At 39.8% G+C, this 8,443-nt stretch overlaps 1 pseudogene; it reads right to left on the bottom strand.

Annotated features, from left to right (window-relative positions):
• Nucleotides 1–425: 425 nt before the first annotated feature.
• LOC109381370 (60S ribosomal protein L4 pseudogene) lies at nucleotides 426–1,685 on the bottom strand (annotated as a pseudogene).
• Between the last annotated feature and the right edge of the window lie 6,758 nt (nucleotides 1,686–8,443).

The following is an 8,443-nucleotide window of genomic DNA, read 5'->3' as shown; positions in this document are numbered from 1 at the left end:
ATATATATATATATATATATATATATATTTCTTTCTGAATTAGACTATGAAGTTTTATGAAGACTATGAAGTTTGGATTTCTAAAACATCTTGACTAGAGATAGATTTGTAACTTTAAAAAATTCAGACCCTAGAGTTAGTACTTTATGATTGACCAATATTCATTTAATAAAGATGTAGCAAAGTTGAATAGTTTAAAAAAGCATTATGTTTATCTGAGGTATAAAATGATGAAATGCTAATAATAAGCATTTTCATAGAACTCAGATTACAAAACACTCCTTAATACACTGATTTAAATAATGTAGGTTATAGTTTTGGTTTTTTGTTTTTTTTCCTTTTTCTCACTGCCCCTTTGATCAGGTTTTTATTCAAAATTAGCTGTTTAAAGTGATTTGACCTTTATGTAAAAAACAAATTTTAGTTTATGCGACAGGTTTCTTTTCTTCTGTGGTGGGTTTCTTTTCTATGGGCTTCTTCTCAGCTGCTGGTTTCTTGGTAGCTGCAGCCTTTCTTCCCACCAATGGCTTCTTCTGCTTTTTAGCGCCAATAGCATTCTTTCCTTTCTTCCCTGCCGCTGGCTTCTTGCCTGGAACCCCCTTTCTCATGTGATTTGGCTTCTAGTGTTGCTGCTGCTTTATTTCCTGGAGCTGGTGGTTCTTGGCCTGGTGAAGAGTGGTGTTTTGGCGCATGGTCTTTGCATGTGGCTTCAATACGATTCTCAGGTTTTTCAGTGGATTCTTCTTCAGGACTCTGCGATGAATCTTTGCGTGGTGCTTGGAGGGCTCTTTGGATCTCTGGGCTTTTCAAGGATCTGCTCAGGTCTGTACTGAGTGTCTGTGCATGGGAAGTTTGTAGTTACTTTGAGGGAGGCAGCTTTATGCCAAGTGTCATACAGATCATCTAACTTGCGGAAAGCACTGTCAGTCCAAATGCAGAAATGGCCGTCAGGCCGACCAGGAGTGAGTTTCAAAATGTTCGGTTTGCTTACGTTTAGCAGAGTAGTTCTAAGGATGCTTCCGAAGGCTCTGATGATGCCATTGTCATTTTCTTTATAGATGATGCAAGGTCCCTTGGGCTAGATACAATGATGGTTTCTCATTTCGCCCTTGCCAGCTCTCATTCTCGGAGAGGCATAGACTTTTTGATATCATTCCAGGCCTTAAGCTTCTTAAGAAGCATAACAGCCTCTTCAGTCTTCTTGAGACTTCAACTTTATCTTCAACCACCAAAGGAAGTTCAGGGACTTCCTCAATATGATGACCTTTAGACATGACCAGTGCTGGTAAGGCCGTGGCAGCCAGGGCAGAGCAGATGGCATGCCGCTTCTGTGTTGTGTTCACTCTGCAGTGCCAGTGGTGCCAGGTTTTGGTTGGTGTAAGCATGCAGCCTCCATGTTTACACTGGCCAGAATGATGAGTCTCACCACCTTGAACTCTGGGCATTCGAGTCACAGCTCTGCCAGCACATCACGACTCTGCACTGCTTTGATGACCTGCTAATCTGCTGACAGCACAGGGCAGTCTATTGTTTTTATACAAGTTGGTGTGAACTAAGTTCACAATATCTGGTCAAATCGGAGCTGTGAACACAGCAGGCAAAGTGACATGATGATCTCCCCTTTTCAGAGTACACCGATATCAATGGAGAAGCACATGCCATGGCAGGGACAAGGATGACCACGCTCCCCTGAATCCGGTGGCTCCCACAGGAAAAGGGTTATGGTTCCTATGAGAGTATTTGTATGTGTGTGTATGTAGAGAACAGTATTACATTTAAGACATACACACACACACGGTAATGCGGAAGCAGTCTACAAGTCTTTTAATCAAACATTCTTCTCTGCAAACTCTAGGAATAGTAGTGATGCAGAATTCCTAGCTAGTTGATCATTTTCTGAAGAATTTATGATCCACAAGAGACATCAAGAATGGTTTGATTGGAGGAAATCAGAAAAAGACAAAGAAGCAGAGGCTTAAGCAAGTTCAACTCAATTAGGTGACTTTTAAGGGTGAAGGTTAGAAGAAGGGGACCCTGTTTGCTCCCTCTCAGATGTACTTCCATTGTGTCCTGGGACAGGACCATGGATGGGTTCACTGCATTGTCATGTTTGCATTGTGCAAAGCTGATTTCTGAGTTGGCATTGCTCCTTGAATTACAGTCCTTCATTTTGTAATAGAATCATATAATATAGTATTAAGCAGAAAAGGACTCGAGAAAACATCTGGTCTAACCAACTTCCTTATTTTAGAGAAAGATTGCTGAGGCCCATGTTTCAGTGACCTGCAACCTGCAGTTAGGACTATAACCCAGTTTTCCTGGTTGCTAAACTAGTGGTTTTTCTGCTCCACCATGCCACGTCTCCATATTGTTTCATATCCAGAGGCAGTTCAGTCTTAAAGGTAAATGAGATACCCCATGGAGCCTCAAATGTGTAAAGGTTTTTCTAAAACAGCACCTCCAAATGAGTGGGATGAACGTTCCCTCTGGCCTAAGTGAGGGGCAGAACTCTTGTTTCAAGTAACTATGAAGTTCTCTTGCAGTCGTGATGTCTTTCTTTTATAAATGTGTATCTAATTTCGACCTTTTTAGAGAGACAGCCTGGCTTTACTCTAAGAATGGTTACATACTTTACTGTAAGAATGGTTTGCACAACCTGCATTCTTGTGCAACACTGACTATTGTGTAGACCAACCAATGTATGAGTATAAGTGAATTTAGCTAATCAGTATATACACACACACAACCACACACACACACACACATCCCTAAGCTCTATAACAGAGGTGTTATAGATAATTCTGTTTGTCTGGGAGAGTCAGGGAAGGCAGTGCCATGGACCTGACCTTTGAGTTGGGTCTCGAAAGAAATTTTTTGCCAGGGATATATGGGAAAGTGTTCTAGGGAGAGGAAACAAACAGCATGTGGAAAGGCCTGGAGACATATTTTGTTCAGAAAAGAGGGGATCCTTTGACCCCGCAAATGTCAGTTGGTTTGGGGCACTCTCGGAGTTTCGGTCTGTTTTGTATATGGCTACCCCTAAGGTTCCTCTTCCTCACCCCTTCAGCCTGCCCAGCGTTCTTCCCTACACTCTCACTAGGTTCTCTCAAAGAGCAGACGGGGGTCTTGGGCAATTCTTACTAATTCAGCCTCTTGCCATCCCTTCAAGTCAGTGTCAGTTGGGTTCTATATAGATCCATCTTCCCTGTCTAATCCTTTTGCACTCAATCTACCTCAGTGCTTTTTCATGTATTATGTATGGCCATAGAAGTAATCTAAATAAAATTTTCTTAACAATTACTAAGAACTCTCAAAAATTGTACTCAATAACATTATTATGGTTTTTAGTGTTCCTAACAGTTGCCATACGATGTAGCGGTTAAGAGCATTGGATTCAGAGTTTGGCTTGAACTGTGGCTATGTTACGAGATTTATGACCTTGTTGGGGAAACTTATTTAAAATCTATGAGTCTGTTTCTTCTTTAAGTAAAACATTCAGTTTAGTGGCTGGCATATCCTTCTCTCCCAATCTGTCAATCCCTCTCTCTCTTTCTCTTTCTGTCTCAGAAAAGTGGCTTTTCTGGACTATTCTCACAGGGCCCAGGCGAGATACTGAAGAAAGAGAAAAGCTACACAATGGAGTGTTCATATGCACTTGGGCTGCTCTGTGAATGACTTCTGAAGACATTTTCTTACGTCATTTCTGATTTTCAGCTGAACTGTGAGCAGTTTGAGGTTAGGGACTGTTTTTCTCTACATAGCAGTTAGGACAGACTGTCCAAAGGAGTGAGCCGTATAAATATGTATATCTGGTTAGCTTATATCCTGGACTTCCCAGAGTGCCCTGGATGCGACTCTGAACTTTGCTCTCCCACTGGAGCCATCCTGGTCCAGATTTAATCCCATGGCAATGATTAATAGTGAAAATATTGTATTATTCAGTAAAGGAATGCTAATATTGCAATGAATCGAAAATTGTTGGTGTGCTTATAAAATGTTACTGAAAAAGTTCTTAGAATTCAACCATGCAAATCCTGAGGCTTTGGAGTATGATATTTGAATATTTGTGTGTGTGTGTGTGTGTGTGTGTGTGTGTACGCACGCACACTTTTTACATATATATGTATGTATATACACAGATAGGTAGATACACATATTACACACACACACACACACACACACACACTTAGAATTTCCTACATATGTATGATTTCAGCATTGTTGTTAGGGAGAAAATGTTGAAATATTTGTCTTTTACCTAAGCTATGGAGGCAGGGCTTTATAGCAATTAAAATGGCAGTCCTTTTCCTCTTCAGTAAGCTATCTCAAAATTTCCACATTTATGACTCTTACTATAATATTAAGTACCCAAATCAAATATTTTCTCAAATAATCTCCTTTATTTCTATAGCTCTTTGACATTTACACATCTCTTTAATATTCATTATCTTTCATAGGTACTAAATACATGCTGATTAATCAACGAATGAGTTCCAGCAACTCCTCAAAACATATCTATAAGGTAAGAAGAACAAGTTTTCATATTTAATATCCATATTTTCATTTTGCATATGAGAAAACTGAAAGCTATTGTGTCAAACCATCTTGCTCAGAGTCATACAACTAATAACTGGTACAGTCAGGACTCAGCCGAGGTCTTCTGATCCCCACATCAGTGCATTTTCTACACTATCACTGATTACAGGAAAGATGTTTTTAAAACTCTAAGACTTAAGGAAGGACCATATTACTGCAACTAATTCTGCTTTCACACCAGATAATTGGTGCTTCTAATTATGGCTTCTTTGTGTATCTCCTCTGTGTGACAACCTATATAGTGAATTTAGCCTTAACTGTAAAATACTTCATGCCCCTTGAAATATGATAGGAATGGAACACAGCTATTGATCAGATCCAATGCCTATGGAGCAGGGCATTCAGTATGTATTAAATCTGTTATCCAGATAGATTAGTATACATGCTATCTTCCTAACTAACGTCTGTCTCTCATACTTCACTGAAATTACCGGTGAAACTATGACTAATAAAATTGGTTTAGAACCAAAATTCAATAAAAGCAAAGTTAATTATGTGTTTGTAGAAGAATAAGCATACAGCTAGATCAATATGCAAATTGTGACCTTCAATGGTCTTTACTGTCTTCTTTTAAGCCCTTAGTCTTGCAAAGATTAATTTACTACCTAGAACTTCATTTTATGAAGCCAGTAGGACTTAGATACTAGATTTTTAATTCTTTACATATCAGTGATATGTATGTATGTCTGTGTCTCAATCCCTGTATCTTTGTGGGGGAGCCCTTTCTAATAGCAGAAATAGTGCACGAAGCAAATAAATATGTTCAGCTACATGTTAACAGAAGAACAGGCCAATTTCAAAAATTAAGTTCACATCAACATTTTCTAGGCACCATTGTTTGACATCATGGTTGACACTGTGGGAAGTACAAAGTTAAGTAAGACATTTTCTGGCCCTTAAAGAGTTTAAAATTTAGTGGAAGAGATGGTCATGTTCACAACACAGCTTAGTGTTTGTTTGTTTTTAAATACAGACACAAACAAAAGCAATAGAAGGGAAAACGGATGAAGAGGTTCATTCTATATTTGGGAAGGCTTCACTGAGGAGATGGCATTTGATCAGATCTCGTGTAGGATTTTCGTTGGAGGACATGGGCAGGCAAGGCTAGAGCGCAGGCGCAGAGGACATAGTGCAAGCAATAGCAGGGAGTGGCACCCTCCATCATACTATCCAAACATATGACAAAACAACATCTGGCCCCGCACCTTCGGATCCTCACATTGGGTTAGTTTGCACAATGGGTGATAGATATATTCCTGAAAGTCGTTCTCATGTTGGACACAGTTGGCAATGACTTACTGATACATGAAAGTGATTGCAAATCACATAAATATCTCACTAAACCCAAGCTAAATATATCACCCACTTCGCTTCCCCTTGGATCTCAAAATGTTTGTGGCCACTCCTAAGACACCTCCATATGAGAGTAAGTGTGATGGAAGGAAAGTCAGAGTGAGAAGAGACAGTGGAGTTACCTTACTAAGGATAAGTGTTTTATTTTTGCAAATTTTACAGAAACATATAACCATGAAAACACATTGCTAGAAACTTTATGGTGAATTAGTGTTATGGCGGGTTAACTTGCTTCCGACTCTGCTTGCTAACCCCCTTTTCGATAAATGCATGAAGTGCTATTTGCAGCAGTGCTTCTTAAACACCCGCTGATAGGTAAGAGTAGATTTCCCAAATGTTGCTGAGGATCTTAGCTCACACTTGTAAACAAAAGCATCTGAGCATGTAGGTAATATGCAGGAGTAAGCAGGCAGTGAACTCAGTGCTGTTTGCACTCAAGCTACTGAAAGGTTCAATTTGAACCAGTGTAGAAAACTACTTATTTATATTCTTAGTAAGAGTGGGCTACAGAAGAGAATAAGGGTGGGAGAGTTGTTTCTGCTATTTCTATTGCATTTTGTTTGTTCTTAAGAAGTATGAAAAGTTGAAATAGCTTGTTTAATTCCCAGATAACATGAGATTCTTTTTCTTGGCTCCCTTCCTCAGTTTTGTTTTCTCTATTATTTTCTTCTTAAACAAAGGAAAACATACATTTTTAAGGTTAAGAATCTAAGGTCATTTTTCTTTTAATGCCAACTATGTAATGTTGAATAAAGAACGTCTGTTTTTAAGGCTATTAACTCACTGAGACCCTTTGTATTATGGAGAAATGTTGCAAGAAACAAGTCATTTTTGTGAACTTCCTGTTCACTGGCCAAGACTGACTTTCTACTTAGTCCATTTAGGCCCCTTGGTTTGCAGGGTCATTCTACACCCTTCTGTTTATAGCCACCAAATGACATCTGTTAAGTGATCTGGGACAGTTACATTGAAAAGCAACGAAAAGAAATTCATCAAGCCCATAAACATTTAGTGAACACCTACTTGAAGTAGCTGTTATAATTAGTTTCTGGAAATACAAATATGAAGGGAGCACAGTACCTGCCATCAAGAAACTCAGAATCTAATGAACAGAAAAATATATTGGGTTGTCAGAAAAGTCATGATGTATTTTTTCTGTGTTTTTTGTTGCAAAAATGTGTCATGACTTTTCCGACAATCCAGTATCATAAGATAAATCCTATTAAGGAGAGAAGTGCAAAGCATGTGATAACTTTCCTTGCCTGGTGGCGATAGGGAAGGCTTCACTGTGATGGCATCATTGAAGCTGGGTCTGAAAGGATCCATGGGAGTTTGCAAAAAACAATAGGTAAGGTATTCTAGGTAGAAGGAATAACATGTACTAAGATCCCCCTTTTTTGGAAAAGTGCCCCAGAAAGTACAAAAAAGGAGCATGTGGTATGTTTGGGGGAATGGCTGCAGGCACAACCAGGAAGTTAGATTGAGGCTGACTATAACTAAGGAGGTTTGATTTTCTTCTGTATGAAATAATACATTGTGAAGGCAGGGAAAATATAAACTTCAGGATTATTTTTAAAGATTTATTTGCAGATGATCCATTAAGTTCTGCTCCATAGAAATAAAATTTGGTCAGTTAAACAATGTAACCTTTGTGTGATGCTTTTGGGTTAAAATAAATCATTTCATTGCATGTTTTCAGGTTATCTGCAGTTATTACAGTGTGCAATATATTGATGAGAGGCTTTATAGACCTTAGATGCAAAACACAACATTCTCTTATCTTCCTTAGGTTAGAAGAATAATTACGAGCGTGGATTGGAACAAGGAGAGGGCTGAGGTGTTCTAAAAAAGCAAGTAAGATTTTTTTTTAAAAGATTTTTATTGGGGAATTGGGGGGAAGACAAGTTGCTGTCCTTTTTTGTTCTTCAGTCTAGTTGTGGAGGACGTTGCTTCACTGGCTCAAGTTGGCACCATCATTGCGCTCTTCCTGGGTGAGGCAGATCAGTTGCCGGCTTCTGGACGGCCGCTCACGGAGGCTGCTGGCTGCTCACGCTGACTGCTGGCTACACACGGTAGCCCATGGTAACCCACTGCAGCAGGAGCTGCAGCCTACAGTCACTGTTGTCTCAGCAGCCCAGCTCCAGGTTGAGCTGTTATTCAGCATCTTAGCTGTAGAGGGCAGTGTCACTGGCCCTCATATGTGGGATCCGAACCAGGGCCTCTGGCGTCCCAAGTCAACTCTTAACCAATGTGCCACTCGGCCGGCCCAGGGTGTGTTTTCTTTTAAAACATAGACAATACTTACAAGGAGGTAAAATGACCAGTCTGAGATTTTTTTTTTTTAAGATTTTTATTGGGGAATTGGGGGGAAGACAAGTTGCTGTCCTTTTTTGTTCTTCAGTCTAGTTGTGGAGGACGTTGCTTCACTGGCTCAAGTTGGCACCATCATTGCGCTCTTCCTGGGTGAGGCAGATCAGTTGCCGGCTTCTGGACA

Source organism: Hipposideros armiger, unplaced genomic scaffold (genome assembly GCF_001890085.2).
Source record: "Hipposideros armiger isolate ML-2016 unplaced genomic scaffold, ASM189008v1 scaffold_47, whole genome shotgun sequence".
In the NCBI taxonomy this organism is placed as follows: Eukaryota; Metazoa; Chordata; class Mammalia; order Chiroptera; family Hipposideridae; genus Hipposideros; species Hipposideros armiger.
The sequence above is the reverse complement of the archived record's forward strand: the minus strand, read 5'-3'. Positions and strand labels throughout refer to the sequence as shown.